General features: G+C 42.5%; 1 long non-coding RNA gene across 1 annotated transcript in view; it reads right to left on the bottom strand.

The window, feature by feature from the left end:
- Positions 1 to 1,635: 1,635 nt before the first annotated feature.
- The window catches only part of LOC123285280 (uncharacterized), a 56,108-nt gene continuing 41,222 nt past the window's right edge, over positions 1,636 to 16,521 (bottom strand). Inside the window, exon 4 of the long non-coding RNA XR_006526967.2 lies at positions 1,636 to 2,125. This is a non-coding gene — a long non-coding RNA (uncharacterized lncRNA). The remainder of the gene's footprint in view (positions 2,126 to 16,521) is intronic.

The following is a 16,521-nucleotide window of genomic DNA, read 5'->3' as shown; positions in this document are numbered from 1 at the left end:
GGATATTTGAAGGTGAAGGAGTTTGAGAGTGCAGCAGAAGCAGGAGGGCGACTCTGACCTTCCTCTGCCCTTCTCCCCTGAAACAAATCATAAAACCCTCAGGCGAGAGGTGCCCTCCTACCTGGAGAGGAAACAAGCATCCTTATCTCTGTAGACAAAGGGATTGCTAATTACCCTCAGGTTACCACGCTTACCTCACACCCCTTAACCTGCTCTGTTCCTCCACAACTGTCCACTCTTCACCACAACTAATACAAAAATACTTAATGGCTTAATTGTTTCTTTGAGTCTTCATTTCTTCACAAAGGCTCCTGTGTCATGTAAAACTTACATGAAATTAATCTGTATGCTTTTCTCCTGTTCATCTGTCTTTGTCAGTTTAATTTTCAGACCCTGCCAGGGACCCTAAGAGGATCAAGGATAACTTCTCCTCCCCTGAACTATGCAAGAAAGTAATCCATTCCTTTGACTCCTAGATATTTTTTCTCAGCCCAAGAGGTGGAGGGCAACAGGTTTAAATAACACAAAGGCTTTCTGGGAAAGTCAAGGTTCATCTCTTTATTCCAGTTGATGTTTAGATGCTGGAGTCCCTGACCCTAAAGGGGAAAAGAAATCTACCACGAGTTTGGCCATTTTACAGTAAGACTCCAACCCAAGTCCAAATCTACTCATTTATTGCGCTATACTGTTTCCAAAATGAAGATGTATACTAAAACAATAATTATACTTTTTGTTCCTTACAAAACCTAGAGATAACTCACTAACAATAGTTGATGAGAAATAGGAGATAGACTTCCTTTTGTGTATGTCGCATTATAAGAATTTTTTCCAGATAAATACAATTCTGATTTTTAAGCGGAAATCTTTAAAGTGCAAGTCTCCATTGTCTTCTGTGTAATTTCTCTGTCCACTTGGATCTAAGGTAGAGGATAAACATGAGTAAATAAAGGAAATGTTTAAGGTAAATAATACCAAGAAGCCAAGATAAATATCTGAGGTAAGAGCAGGGGAAGGAAGAGAAAGGAAATCTTAGAAACTAACCTTGGTTACTGTGGCTACTGTTGTTGATGATGCTACTGATGGTGGTGGTGATGCTTTTGTTAAAAAAAAAGTTTTTAGTTTTTATTTTTTTTGAGGAAGATTAGCCCTGAGCTAACATTTGCAGCCAATCCTCCTCTTTTTGCTGAGGAAGATTGGCCCTGAGCTAACATCCGTGCCCATCTTCCTCTAGTTTTATATATATATATATATTTATATATATTTATATATATATATATATGTATATATGGGACGCCTACCACAGCATGGTTTGACAAGCAGTGTCATGTCCATGCCCGGGATCCAAACTGGCGAACCCCAGGCCCTCGAAGCGGAACGTGCAAACTTAACCACTACACCACTGGGCCAGCCCAGTTTTTTTTTTTAATTGCTAAGGATGTATTTGTGAATACCATGAGCAATGTTTCTGCTATCAGACTCTGATCATATCCAAAGAACCAGTCTTTAGAGTCAGAAAAACTGCCACTGTACTCTTTTTAATATCATTTTGTAGTGGCTGAAAAATTCTTTTCCCTACTACCCTCCTAGGCTCTCCAGCTGGGGCACCATAAATTGAACTGACAAAGGACAAATGAACAAGAGAAGAGCATACAAATTTATTTAATATGAGTTTACATGACACAACAGCCTTCATAAGGAAATGGAGACCTGAAGAAAGAGTTCAACTTCAGCATTTTTTAATAGAAGATTTGATGAAAAGTGGGAAGTTGTGGAAAAATATGATAGGACAAAAGGGTGTGATAAACTGGGGTAACTTTGCGGAGGCTGTTTGTTAGGATTCTTCTTGGTGTCTCTTTGTCTTCGGAGATAAGGATGCTCCTTTCTGCTGGGTATAGGGAGCATTCCTCTCACATGAGGGATTTATGCTTCAAGAGAGGAGAGAGAAGTTAGAGAGTCTTTCCTGCACCTGCTGTTTCTCAAATTCCTTCAGCTTAAAATATTCAAGGGGCCGTTTCCATGGCCTAGCAGCTAAGTTGAGCAGGTTCCGCTTCAGTGGCCTGGGTTCAGTTCCTGGGAGTAGGTTTTGACCTACACCATTCATTGGCAGCCATGGTCTGGTGGTGACCTGCATACAAAATAGGGGAAGATTGGCACAGATGTTAGCTCAGGGCAGATCTTCCTCAGCAAAAAAAAAAAAAAAAATTCAATATGCCAAGGTGCCATATTTTGAGGCATTATGTTCTGAACTCTATCAATCCTAATAAATTGCAGCCGTATTATATTACATTTCTTTTTTAAAAAATTGTGGTAAGAACACTCAACAGGAGATCTACCCTCTCAACAAATTTTTAAGTGTACAATACAGTATTGTCAACCGTAGGCACAGTGTTGTGCAGCAGATTGCTAGAACTTAATCATCTTGCTTAACTGAAAATTTATACCTGTTGAATAGAACCCCACTGGTGGTGATTTTAATGGAGAAAATTCAAGCAAACCAAAGGCTTTCCTCATCTAAACACAGATAATTAAAAATTATTGGGGAAGGGCAATAAGGGCCTAAGAATTGAAGTAGAAGAAAAGAAATATAACACTATCTCCACGAATGTAGGGATCTTTATTTTCATCTGCCAGGCCCCAATAAGTGCTAATTTACAAAGAAAGGAATTAAGGATAATGGGGTTCAGAACATATTACTCCAAAATATAGCACCTTGGCATAGCGAATATTTTAAGCTGAAGGTGTTTGAGAAAACAGCAGAAGCAGGAAGGTCACTCTGAGCAACGCCCCTTCTCCCATAAAACAGGTCATAAAACCCTCACGTGAGAGGTGCCCTCTCCACACGCAAAGGAAAGAAGCATCGTGCTCTCTGCAGACAAAGGGAGGCCCAGAAGAATGGGAACAAACAGGCCTTGGTAAGTTTCCCTCAGTCTCCTACTCTTACCTCGTGCTCTTTCCCTGATCACATTTCTACACAACCGTCCACTCTTCATCAAACCTAGCATAAGAACACTCAGAGTTAACCGTTTCTTCAGGTCTTCATTTCCTTATGAAGGCTCCTGTGTCAGGTAAAACTTACACGAAATAAATTTGTATGCTTTTCTGCTGTTCATCTGTCTTGTCAGTTTAATTTTCAGACCCAGCCAGGGACCCTGAGAGGGTCAAGGAAAGCTTGTGTCCTCCCCTCCAAGGAAAACAAAGAGCAGAGGACACTTGAGCCAAGATATGTGATATCCAAGTTCTTGGCTCACGTAGCCTCACTATAAGTGACATGAATGAAATCAACTCACTCATTCAGTACATATTTATTGAGAGCCCACTATGTGCTAAGAACTGTTCTAGGCCATAGGAATGTTAACATAAGATAAGCAAGATTTCCTCCTACCCTTATGGGGCTTCAATACTGGAAAAGGAGATAGTAAATAATTAAACAAACCAATAAGTGAACAAGATAGTTTCTGCTTATGGTAAGTGTTAGGAAGAAAATAAAAGGATAATATAAAAGAAAGTGAGTGGATAAGCAATTTAAGGTTGGGTGACATCCAGTCAATAACCCATCCATCTCTCAGTAAACATATATTGGGTGCTTAATCAGTTAGCTTTTACAGCATAACAAACTACCCCAAATTAACGACTTACAACAATCACCATTTCTTTAGTTTGCACTTCTTTGGGTGACCTTTCAGGTTGGACCCAGCTGGACAATTCTTCTGATCTCAGCTAGACTCACTCATGCATCTGTGGTCAGCTACTGGCCATCGAGGCAGCTATACTTCTGGGGGTTGGCTGGTTGTCATTCAGGGTGGTAAGAGTGACCAAACCTTGTGGCTCTCACTCTGCAGCAGGCCAGCCTGAGCTCATTCACATGGAGGCTCTGCAGGCCCCAAGAAGGAGAGCAGAAGTGTGCAAGGCCTCTTGAAGTCCAGGCCCAGAACTGACACCATGTAGCTTCTGCCCCATCGTATGGCCAAAGCAAGTCCCAAAGCCAGGAGTTGCAAAGTCATATTGCAAGGGGCAAGGATGGAGGGAGGGGAAGACTTACCGGGGTTTCTTTGCAATCTAATACAGGTGCTAAGGGCAAGCCAGGCAACTGGAACTATAGTGGTGAACAAAACAGGCATAACTCCTGTCTTCTTGGAGCTTACAGTCTATTTATCTACAGTCTGTGCTACTGAGGGAAATGCCTGCCTACAGCTCTGGGAGAATGGACCCTGACTGGTTGTTTACCTGTGGGACCTGAATGTTGATTTCATTAATTGGCACTTGGCACCTGAGACAGGGAATTCTGCCTGCTCAACATGGGACCTATTAACGCGCCTTATTGTGAGTAGAACTAATTCCTAAAATTGGATTCTAACCAAGCCATCCTCAGTCGCTTCTCTACAGAGTGCCAATCCTATTGAGCAAAGGACAGCCACAGCTCTGTCAAAATCTTCTTTTCTTTTAAGACAAAGTCATTTGCTCATTTGTTCATTGCCTCAGACTCCCTATTGCAGCTGGTGCCCCTGGACCGGAATTATTTGTCCAGAAGGTGACCTTCGCCACCATGGCTTTCTTCTGAAAAACTGCTTCCAACAAACATGCAGCAAGCTGGAGGGCCAAGAGGGCTGGCCAAGGCCTGTTGGTCGTCCACCTTCCAGATGTCAAAGCCCAGGGACAGAAGGTGATTGTCTCCAAATGGCCTCATCCTTTGGCACTGCAGGGGAGCAGCCATGTGGCAGACACGACAGGCCCTGCTCTGCCAAGGCCGTGCAGAGCTTGCCACAGAGCCAAAACTCAGAAGAGAACCTTGTCAAATTTTGATGGAAAGGCTGAGCAAAGCTCTTCATGTGCTTTGTCTAATTTATCTTCCCGGAAAATGAGGCTGATACCACTTTATTCTTATTCCCGGATTTTTCAGAATACATGCCCTTATCTGTCTGTTCACATTAGGACCGTCATTCAACAAATTTTTATGAAACACCATGTTAGGGTTACAAGAATAAATAAGACCCAGTCGCCATTTTCAAGGCACTTGTTGGCTTGTAGAAGTGTACAATGAAGCTTCTTAAGGTCTGGGACTGCAATGATAAAATTGCTTTTTTAGAGTCACACAGAGAGAGCAGGCTCATAAAAAAAAATGGGTGTTGCTAATTATGACGTTAATGTTTTTTGTAACTTAGAAGGAAATACCGTCTTTAAACTGCAGGTATTAATGTTGCCACTGTCATCTTTTTATGTCAAAATTCTTCAGCCAGCAGGTGAAATGTTTGGAAGAGCCCAGGTGTACAAAGATTACTCCTTCAGAACCAGAGAAGGGGAAGAAAGTTCCATGCTAAGAAATGGAATTCTCATGGCTGAGTGAGGTTTATCCATCCCCTGCGAGAGACAGGAGAAATGAAGGCAGGCCAACATTTGTCTGCTCTGACACCTTACTCTCCACCCTACTTGGGACGAATTCGCAGTCCCCACTTCCACGCCCTTGTTTGGACTATTCCCTCCTCTTTTTTGGGCTATCCAGATTCTAGCTTTACTGTAAAACTCAGCTGAGATGACCCCTTTTCCATGAAGCCTTACCCGAGAGACCTCCATGAAGCTCGCCAAAAGTTCCATAGTATTTATCTAAAACTTTCGGTGGCATTTTCAATTTTTTTCCCCACAGAGGCTACACAATGCCAGATGCATAATGGATTCTCAATAAATATCTGCTGAAAATGAAAGGGAGGGAAGGGGAGAGAGGAGATAGAAAGGAGAAAGTTCCGAGGGAGAGAGAATGAACCAACTACTGTATGCAAGGATTCCTAGGAAAGAGCCAGCACTGCTCCAAAGACGAACGAAGAAGCAGACACTCGGACTCTTTGAGGGAACTACCAAATCCCGTCCCCGGTGCCATTGCCTTTCCAAGTAAGCAGATTTGAGATCTGGCCATGGAAGGAGAAGCTTCAGCCTTTCCCTTTTGTTCCGAAATGTGTGGTGGCCCAGGGACTGGGACCAATGGGACATGCCACTGACACAAAAGAATCCAGCTTAAACAGCTGCAAACTGAACATCAATGCAACCAGCCTCACAAGCCCCCCAGTCTAATTCCAGTTAGTACCCAGGCTTGATAATTTCAAAACAATAGGGCGTTGGGTCCTCAACTGCAGCACAATTTCTTCTGGGTCAAAGAACATAATGATTTCAGAAGGTCACCCCCAGAGCTGAAGCTGGAGGGAGGGGACAGTACAATGTGGAAGCTGAGAATCTGCTGAAGAGTCCCATTTTATCCCCACATCAGCTTTTTTGCATTTCTTTTGAGCAATAATACACCACAAAATAGCTGCTAGGCTCAGAGGCAGGGAGAAGTGGCAAGCTCATCCAAGACACAAGAGAATTGTCATCCAACTGGCCCCTGGCCTTGCTGCTCTGTTAAACGTTAAATCAAGGCTTTTACTTCCTGCTGTCTTTTGGTCAAGTCCGGCAGCGCCTGATAGCACTTCTCAGGTACCAAAGGCATTTCTATACTCTGTCTCGATGCAATCTGCAAAAATCACAACCTGGTTCAGTAAAACGACCTGGTAGTGTTATTGCCATTTCACAGATGGGGAACTGAGAAGCTGAGAGGTTAAATGACTGGTCCAAGGCCACAAGCAAGCAAGTAGGACCAGAACTGGGACCCAGCACCTTCAGGATGCTGTTTCTGAAGCTCTGTGTTCCATTCATCCCTCTCTCCCAAACACCCTCTCCTTCTCTCCTGGGCTCCCACAGTGCCTGCAATTACCTCTATGGCAGATTTTCAGTTTTCAGTCTGCTCTTGGTCAGACTCTGCCTTACCCGTGTTTTATCCCCGGCTCACGGCACAGCACCTGACTCATAAAAGGCATTCGATAAATTTTTGTTGAGCTAAACTGTACCAAACCCAAGACTTCAGACTCCAAACTCACAGCACTGGAATCCATTCCTGCCTAACAGTGCAATTCACTGGCTGCCAAAAGACCGATATATCCATTGAAGATTACTTGGAAAATAATAACAAATACAAAAAAAATAGCTAATCTCATGACCCAGAGATAATTACAAGTTAATTTCCTCCAGGTTTTCTTCCCATGAACATATGCATTTTGCAGATTGAGATTATAAACAATTTCATACTGCATTGTAAATTTTTTTTCTCATGATCAGTTTTTTTTGGAAATCTTCATTTCCAATGGTTGTTGGAATTTTTATTCCAATATTCAAATATATTCTAATATAATATTCAAAAATATAAGTACTTGCATTTATTTAGTCTTCCTTATTTCGATTATTTAAGTTGTGTCTGACATTTTAATTGTTAGCAATAATTCTAAGATGAACATAGTTGTGACTAAATCTCTGTTCAAATTTCTGACTATTTCTTTAGGCTAAAGTTCTAAAAGTGAAATTCTTTTTAAAGTCCTTTATAAATTATTGTTACATTACTTTTCAGAAAGAGTATGACCTGAGGCTCTTTAAAGTGACATTTAATAATTAGAAATACAATGCTGAAAGACAGTTTCGGAATTCTCTACCAAAAACCAAATCACTTTATGGGTAGGAAAACCAAGGCCCGTGAATAGTTTGTCCAAAGTCATATTGATGTTGGGTTAACATCTTTGAGAGGAAATCAGCAAAAAAGTTAAGGGAAATTGACATTGTCAAGGAATAGATAGAGTCACAAAATATGGAGGAAATAGGTCTAAAACATGGGCCATGCCCAGCTGGCCAGGGGCGAAGCGTTCACTCAACAAAGCTCTCCATTCCTAGCTGTACATCCCACAAACTGTAAGTGATTCTTCCTCTGCTTGTGACTGACTCTGGACTGAATCCACTATAGTCCTAATGTCCCCACTCTGACTCCTGGTCAAATTGTTAGTCAGCAAACATTTTAAGCTAAGAAGCCTTAAATGAGCACCTACTATGTGCCAAGCATTGTGGTAGATACTGCGGACACAGTGGTGAGCAAGAGAAACAGAGGCCCTGCCCCCAAGGAGTTTGTATGCCAATGTCAGAAAGACCATAAAACATAAATAAACAAGGAAAGTTCAATTGCTAATAAATGCCATGAATAAATCAAATAACACAAGATATATTAGTGCATGATGGGGAGAGCTGCTGTATGTAGAGTGGTCAAGAATCACTTTTCTGAGAGGTGATACTTGAGTTAAGACCCAAATGATGACAACGAACAGACATTGAAAGATCTGGAAGCAAGCAGTCTGAACCAATGGCTCTGAGCCAGGAGTAAACAGCCTAGCTAAAGGACAGAGAGAAAACCAGCACAGACGGAACAGTGGGAGTGGAAGGCAGAGGCTATCTCATGCAGGCCCTTGGATTTTATTCAAGTTGCAATGGAAAGCCATTGGAGGGCTTGAAGCCTGGGAGCTGTGTGCTATGCTTTCTGCTTTCTGGCTGTTGAGATCACCTGTGGAGGAATGTAGATACTTAAGATAGGGAGTCCGAGGACCAGGGACCCCACAATGAGAGGTCTTATTGGGGAGGAGAAGGGACTAAAGGAGACTACCGTGAGTCTCATTTAGGTAGGAGGAGAACCAAGACAGTGTGGTCTTCCAGAAGCTCAGAGAAGAAAGTGTTTGAAGAAGGAGAGTGTGACCAACAGCATCCAATGCAGTGGAAAGGATGGACAAGGTAAGAACATTGACCATTGGCTTTGGCAAAATGTGAATCATTAATGACTCTGGAAAGAAAGAGTTCAGTGAAGTGGTTGATATGGAAAGTTTGAATAGAGTGGACTGAGGAGAGAAAGGTAGGTGGGGAAGTGGAGATAACAAGTAGAGCTGACTCTTTCAAAGAGTTTTGCAATGAAGACCAGCAGAGAAACGGGGCAGTCCCCAGCATGGAGCATGTGTCCAGGGAGGTTTTGTAGCAGTGCTGTCCAATAGATCTTTCTGCAGTGATGGGAATGCTCTGTATCTGCTATTGGGCGCTTGAAAAGTGGCTGACAGAACGGATGATTTTTAAATTTTATTTCAATTATTTGAATTTGAATAGCTGCATGTGAAGAATGGCCACTGTTTGGAGCAACACGGTTTGTAGTTGTTGTTCCTTTAAGGAGTGATATCAAAACGTGTGTATGCTGCTAGGAATCATTACATACCTAACTCAAATGGGTACCTGAGTAACTCTGAATTCTGGGTAAGCTTTCTTCCATCACCACCCCCATGTCTTTAAATCTGTTGGTGTTTGACTCACAGCTTGTCTTTTACAATAAGAAAAAAAATCCATCCCTTCTGGTCAATTCCGTGAACCATCATAGCTCCAGGTGAGTCACTCTACCCTCTCTGTGCCTCAGACTCTCCATCTAGGACTGGGGTTTGAGATGAGAATAACTCAGTTTCTGTTTTCTAAGGAAAAGGGAGATGAAGTCATTGGTGGGTCTAGCTAGAATAGCAGTACGACAGCAATTAAGAGCACAGGCTTTGGATGTAGCAAGCCATAGAGTTTCAGCTCGCAGCTCTATTACTGAATGAATAGCTATGAAACTTTAAGTAGACTGCATGAACTTCACACGATCTCGGTTCCTACATCTGTAAAATGGGGACAATAAGAATGTAGGGTGTGGTGAAGCTCAAATGAGGTTATCTGGGCACAGTGCCTGCCTGGCATATGGTAGGCATTCAACAAATGTTACCTATGGCTGTTAATAGCAGGTATTAGAGAAGCCGGCCCTGAATGCACGATCATGCCACAGCCTAGTGCTGGTTTAAGGAAGCCAATGCCTCTGTGTATTCACTTATCATCCAAAAATCAGGTACAAGCTTATATGACACCAGATCAGCTCAATTTCCTACACCAGGGATCCAAAATTCAAAAAAAGCTTCTCTAACTTGCAGCGTGTGGCTCCTTCCTGGAAGCGGGTGCAAGGACAGGAGGGTTCGGAAGACTTCTCCAACAAACATTACCCACTACGTGACTTGCTATTTTCCCCAGACCCTTATCTACCAGTGCTGCCCACTTCACCAAAGTGACTTCCTGATCATTCTGAGCCCAGCTGCCAGGCCAGTCGTCATCTGTTCAGAACTTCAAATGAATGTTCCTAGACCCGCCTACTTGCTCCACCTCGTGCTGCAAGATAAGTGTCCCCTGGCTCCTGATAAAGGCTTTGAAGAACATCTTGCCTGTTAACAAACAGCTTTTGACTGTGCCTGAGTTTGATCTTTAGTTTGTCCTTATTCATCAGACCTCTTTAAATGGGTTCTTTCACACTCCTCAGATTAGCCTAAAGGAAATCCCATGAAACAATGGGTCCAATTCTCTCTGGGTGCAAGGGGTGGGCTGTCAAAAGAACACAGAGGGCTTCCTGCGGGGCTGTAAGTGGAAAGAGGGGTTGGTGATGTTGCCAACACTAGTGAAAAGTGAATTAATATAGCTTCAAAAGCCATGACGTAGTACGGAAAAGCAGAAACACAGCACACAGCCCTTTGGCCCAGAAGGACAATCTTCACTCACTTTCAGAGAAAGCTTGTTTCCCTCAGACACAGGCAGCTTCTTCCTGGGAAAGCCCAGAGTCATCATCAGTGTCCAGAACACCAGGCAGAACAGGAATCCAGCCAGTGTGATTTGGAGGGGTAGAGAATACACTGCTCCCCAAAGCTGATGTCTTTCTGAAATGATTCTGTAGAGATATTTTTTTCTTTTGAGAAATTGGCATTCACTGACCTACAGGGACTACAGCCACCTTTCCCACCTTATCAGCTAGTGCACAGCCCAGGCTGGCTCATTAGAATCCATCCCTCTGGACATTGATTAGCCCAGTAAAGAACACATGACTTATGCAGGACCAATCAGAGTTCCGGAAAGAGAGACAGACAGACAAACAGAGTATCTCCATCTCTTTCTCCCTCAAGTGTCAAGTAATCAGAGTCTATCTTTGCTGACACACTGAGTTAGGAATAAAGAAAGACATAGCCCTAAAGACAGAATTTGAGCCCTTGACTGCAGCCATACCTGAATGCCTTAAGTTTTATCCACCTCCTTGGACTTCATAACCATGTCAGCCAATAAATGATCTTTTTGGCTTATGCTAGTTTGAATTCATATTCTGATACTTGCAACTGACAGGACAAAAAGCTAAGATAATAGCATCCAAGTTTCCCTAAGAATTTGTAAACAGAGGTAGACATGATGAAAGCAGTGTTTCAGGAATATTTGTTTGACAATAACTTTCAAGATAAATTAGAGTATAGGCACCAGGTTGGGGGACTGTCGCCACAATCTAGGCATTGGGATTTTTTATTTCAAGCAGTGGAAGTCAACTTTAGGTGATTAGGTAGAAAAGGAGTTTGTGTAAAAGAATAAGAGACCCAGGCCCCACAACTTGGTCAAGCCATTTCTAATACTATGAAGATGACCTCAGTCACAAAGATGTTTTCTTGTTCTTGGAAGTATCCAAATCACTATTATTTCAATGGGCATTAAAACGTATTTGAACAAAACACTTTGTATAGACATATTCATGACATACAAGTCATACTGAAAATAACTAATTATTTATACCAGATAAGTGACAAGAACCACATTATTTTACTCAAGTACCATAAACGTCATTTACATAAGGCAAAGTAGAATTGGTAAGAAGACTGGAGAATCACACTTGAAGTTAAACGTCTAGGAATAATGCCCACTTTATTGCAGAACTGGTCTGATGTGTTGATCATGGCTGCTACCAAGCACCAGGCATTTTAGTTTGCCTTGCCATTTTTGTGCCATTTCTGAGCAACTTTTGAGCCTGGAGCTCAAATTTATGCCAGTCTCCACTGCTGCCAGCCGCATTATGACTTCTGAACCAGGAGCTCACATGGCCTCTGCCACTGTTGCTGGCATGGTCTCCTTTCCTCACTAGTTTGTGAGTCAAAGCCTGGCCCCAATATGGCCAATTGGTCAAGTGTTGTGGACTGAAATGCATCCCCCTAAAATTCATATGTTGCAGCCTAACCTTCCATGTGACTGTATTTGGAGACAGGGCCTTTAAAAAGGTAATTAAGGTTAAATGAAGTTATAAAGGTGGGGCCCTAATCCAATATGGCTGATGTCCTTATAAGAAGAGAAAGAGATATCAGGGATGAGCACACACAGAGAAAAGACCATGTGAGCTCACAGTGAGAAGGCGGCCATCTGTAAGCCAAGGAGAGAGGCCTCAGGAGAAACCAAACCTGCCAACACCTTGATATTGGACTTCCAGCCTCCAGAACTCTGAGAAAATAAATTTCTGTTGTTAAAGCACCCAGTCTGTGGTATTTTGTCATGGCAGCCCTTTGTATTCTGAAAAAGGCCTCCTTAGGGAATTCTAGTATATTTCCCACTTTAAAAAAATACTTTTTAGGGTCTGGCCCAGTGGCATAGTGGTTAAGTTCACACACTCCACTTCAGCGGCCTGGGATTTGAAGGTTCAGATCCTGGGTGCAGACCTACACACCACTCATCAAGTCATGCTGAGGTGGAGTCTCACATACAAAAGAGAGGAAGATTGACACGGACGTTAGCTCAGTGACAATCTTCCCGAAGCAAAAAGAGGAAGATTGGCAACAGATGTTGGCTCAGGGCCAATCTTCCTCACTAAAATTTAAAAAAAAAAGAATTACTTTTTAAAATTAATTCCCTACCTGATTTATCCCTTATGTATTCCTCTATAAAATGTTCTGGAGGAATCCATGGCCAGTGGACCTACTAATATAACTTACCCAGCTTGGGAAATAGGCAAGTGTTTTCATTGTTCCTTCAATCTCTGGGTTATGATTGATAGCAATACCTTCTGTTTCTATCATGCTTTTTTTTAATTGTGGTAAAAAACATGTGACATAAAATTTATGATCTTAAACATTTTTAAATGTACAGTTCAATGGTGTTAAGTATATTCACATTGTAAAACAGATCTCCAGAACTTTTTCATCTTGCAAATCTGAAACTCTATGTCTATTGAACAATAACTCCATTTCCCCACTCCTCCCAACCCCTGGTAACCACCATTCTACTTTCTGTTTCTATGAATTTGACTACTTTAGATATTTCATATAAGTGGAATCAGACAGTATTTGTCTTTTTGTGACTGGTTTATTTTACTTAGCATAATCTCTTTAAGGTTCATCCATATTGTGGGATGTGACAAGATTTCCTAACCTTTTAAGACTGACTAATATTCTGTTGTATGTATACCACATTTGGTTTACCCATTCATCCATTAGTGGACACTTGGGTTACTTCCACCTCTTGGTTATTGTGATTAATGTTGCTATGAACATGCACATGTAAGTATCTCCTCAAGACCCTGCTTTCAAATTTCTGGATAAATACCCAGAAGTGGGATTGCTGGCTCAAGTGGCAGTTCTATTTTTAATTTTTTGAGAGTGAGATCAAGATGGTGGAGTAGGAAGATCCTGAGCTCACCTCCTCCCACGGACACACCACAACTATAACTACATTTAGAACAACTATGGCTGAGAATGACCTGAAGACTAGCAGAACAGATTTTCCACAACTAAGCATATAAAGAAAAAGCCACATCTAGACTTGTAGGAGGAACAGTGACCCAGTCTAGTCAAGACCCACTCCCCCAGCACAGTGACCCACAAGCAGGAGGGAAATCACAGCCATGGAGATTCTCCGGGATGAGCAAGGGGCCCAAGCCCCACACTGGGCTCCCAGCCCTAGGGACCTGCACTGGGCAGACAAGGCCCTATAATGTCTAGCTTTGAAACTTAGCAGGGCTTACATCCAGGGGAGCCCTTTGAAGGGCTGTAGGGAACCAGAACTCCACTCTTAAAGGGCACAGGAATAAACTCACTCACTCTCAGTCCCAGTGCAGTTTGAAGAGTGCTGGGTTATACATGAAGGAGATTCATTGACTAATTTTGGGGCATGTACCAAAGAGGCAAGGATCTGTTGGAACTTTTTCTTGGGACAGAAATGCCAGTGGGTGCCATATTGTTGTTACTCTTCTTCTAACTAGCTGGCCTGGGTCTGGTGGGCACCATTTCTAACACTCTCCATCTACCTTGCTAGCACTGCTCACCTTGCCCCCAGCATCCCGCTGTAGACCTACCCCAGTGGCTCCCACCCTGCCCCACCTAGTGAGCAGCCCCCATTGGTACTGGAGCCCCTCCGATGTGGCTCCAAGCCCAGGGGGCCAGCCCTGCACACCAGCATGCCTGTAGTTTTGGCCCAGGCACAACAGGAGGGTACCCACAGCCTACAAAGGGGACACACCTGGAGCACTTGGCTCTGGTGACCAGGAGGGATTGCACTACTAGGCCCCACAGGAGGCCTTCTACATAAGGCCACCTCTTCGAGACCAGGAGATGTAGCTGATCATCTAATACATAGAAACAAAAACAGAGTTACTCAAAATGAGGAGACAAAGGAATATGTTCCAAATGGAAGAATAAGACAAAACCTCAGAAAAAGACCTAAACAAAATGGAGATAAGCAATCCATCACAAAAAGAGTTTAAAGTAATGGTCATAAAGATACTCACCAAACTCAGGGGAAGAATGGATGAATGCAGTGAGAACTTCAATGAAGAAACAGAAAATATAAAAATGAACCAACCAGAGCTGAATAATACAATAACTGAAATGAATAAGACACTAGAGTGAATCAACAGCAGATTAGATGACACAGAAGAATGAATCAGTGGTCTGGATAACAAGGTAGTGGAAATCACCCAATTGGAACAGCAAAAAGAAAAAAAATGCAAAAAAATGAAGATAGCTTAAGGGACCCCTGGGACAACATCAAGGGTACAAACATTCACATTATACAGACTCCAGAAGAGAGAAAGGGACAGAAAACCTACTTGAAAAAACAATGGCTGAAAACTTCTCTAACCTGATGAAGGAAACAGACATCCAAGTCCAGAAAGCACAGAGTTCCCAAAAAGATGAACCCAAAGAGACCCACACCAAGACACATTATCATTTAACTTTTTGAGAAACCTCCATCCATCTTTCATAGCAGTTGCGCCATTTTATCTATTATGCTTTAAACTCCTCAAAGCACTTTTATATTAATAGTTTTGTCCTCACAACCCTATGAAGTAGGTAGAATGTGGATTATTATCCACATCTTGTACATGAAGTAGTTGAGGCATAAAGAGGGTAAAAGACTTGTATAATATGACAGCTATTTTATGACAAGTTGGCTTCCTAATCCAGTGCACTTTCGATTGACCAGAACATTCAATCAGAGGTTGGGGGTAGGTATGGACCCATAAGGGTGCTGAATCTAAGGGAGGACTTTTTCAAATTTAACCCCACTCTTTTCCTAAATCAATGGAAAACAATTCCTTTTAATGAGAGCTGTTACTGATAGGCATGTATTGTGCATGTGAATGGTACAGAAGTGGTGGAAAAAATGCAAATAACTCTGTCTCTCAGTGACTTTGCCTTGCTTTGCATACGTTTATTCATTTCTCACCCAAATGCTCCTCTAAGGAAAAAGCATCTGCCTGAGGATTGAAACAGAGCTAACAATTCTCAATGAGGGCATTTGGAAATGTGGGCATGATTAGTTTGGTTCCCTGGCATTTGGTGAGCAGGGCCTGGAACACTGAAAGTCCTGCAGCATAAGATAGACCTACATACAGAAAAACAGTCCCTTCCAAAATGCCAGTGGTGCCCACTTTGAGAAACACAGACTCAAGATGAGATGAGTGGTGACGTCAAGGTGGAGGTTTAGGGGCTTTAGCTTCAACAGTTCTTCAAGCCACTACAAATAATTGTATAATCTGAGTGACAACAGTGTCCTTACTACAGAAGCACAGCTTCAAGCCAGGTCCCCTAGTCACCCCTATTCTAACAGCTCTCCACCCCTAAGCCTTCCCACAAAGAAATTCTAGAGATGCCACTGAGCATGCTCGGTTCTCGATACCCAGAAGTTCTGTAACATCATTTTCACCAAGTTGTGATTTCCCTTTAAACATCAACAAAAATAAGAATTATAAAGGAGCAGTTAAAAACAAGAACTACTTAACTTAAACCCACCTGCTCTTCCCACGGAAACACGAGATTCCCTGTTTCAAGTCGTCTTTTAGACTGAAGGAATCCCATTACTGCCGGCTTTCTCCTCGGCAGAGACGCTTTCACAAAGAAAAGGCCTCTCCCCTGAAGATGTGAGTTTTGCAAATAACAAAAATTTTGAAAAGATAGTAGAGCCTTTTTCTGAAATGTCTGTTCCTGGGCCTGGAGCTGGTGTTTGCCCCACACTTCCTCCAACCTTCACTGCAGAGTCACCCAAAGTGACTGTACAGTGCCTCTAACCTGCACAATGGCAGCTCTAGGCATCCTGGAGCCTCTAATCTTGAACAGATCTAACTCAGAAGAGGAAAGAAAGGCAAGAGGAGCAAGGTGCTTTCATGCTCATTAGCATTTCCAATTTCCTCTTTCCCTGCTCCTCCTCCTCCCTGAAATGGGGCACAATGCACTAATTCTTTGTGATTGATCCTGGCCTGTAGATAACAGGGTGTACTTTCTTGCTTTCATATTCCCTTGTCTGTCATACAAAGCAATCTAAAATGCTGCCTACAAGGAGAGC

This window comes from Equus asinus, chromosome 4 (assembly GCF_041296235.1).
Source record: "Equus asinus isolate D_3611 breed Donkey chromosome 4, EquAss-T2T_v2, whole genome shotgun sequence".
Lineage (NCBI taxonomy): Eukaryota > Metazoa > Chordata > Mammalia > Perissodactyla > Equidae > Equus > Equus asinus.
This window is presented reverse-complemented; position numbering and strand designations above follow the sequence as displayed.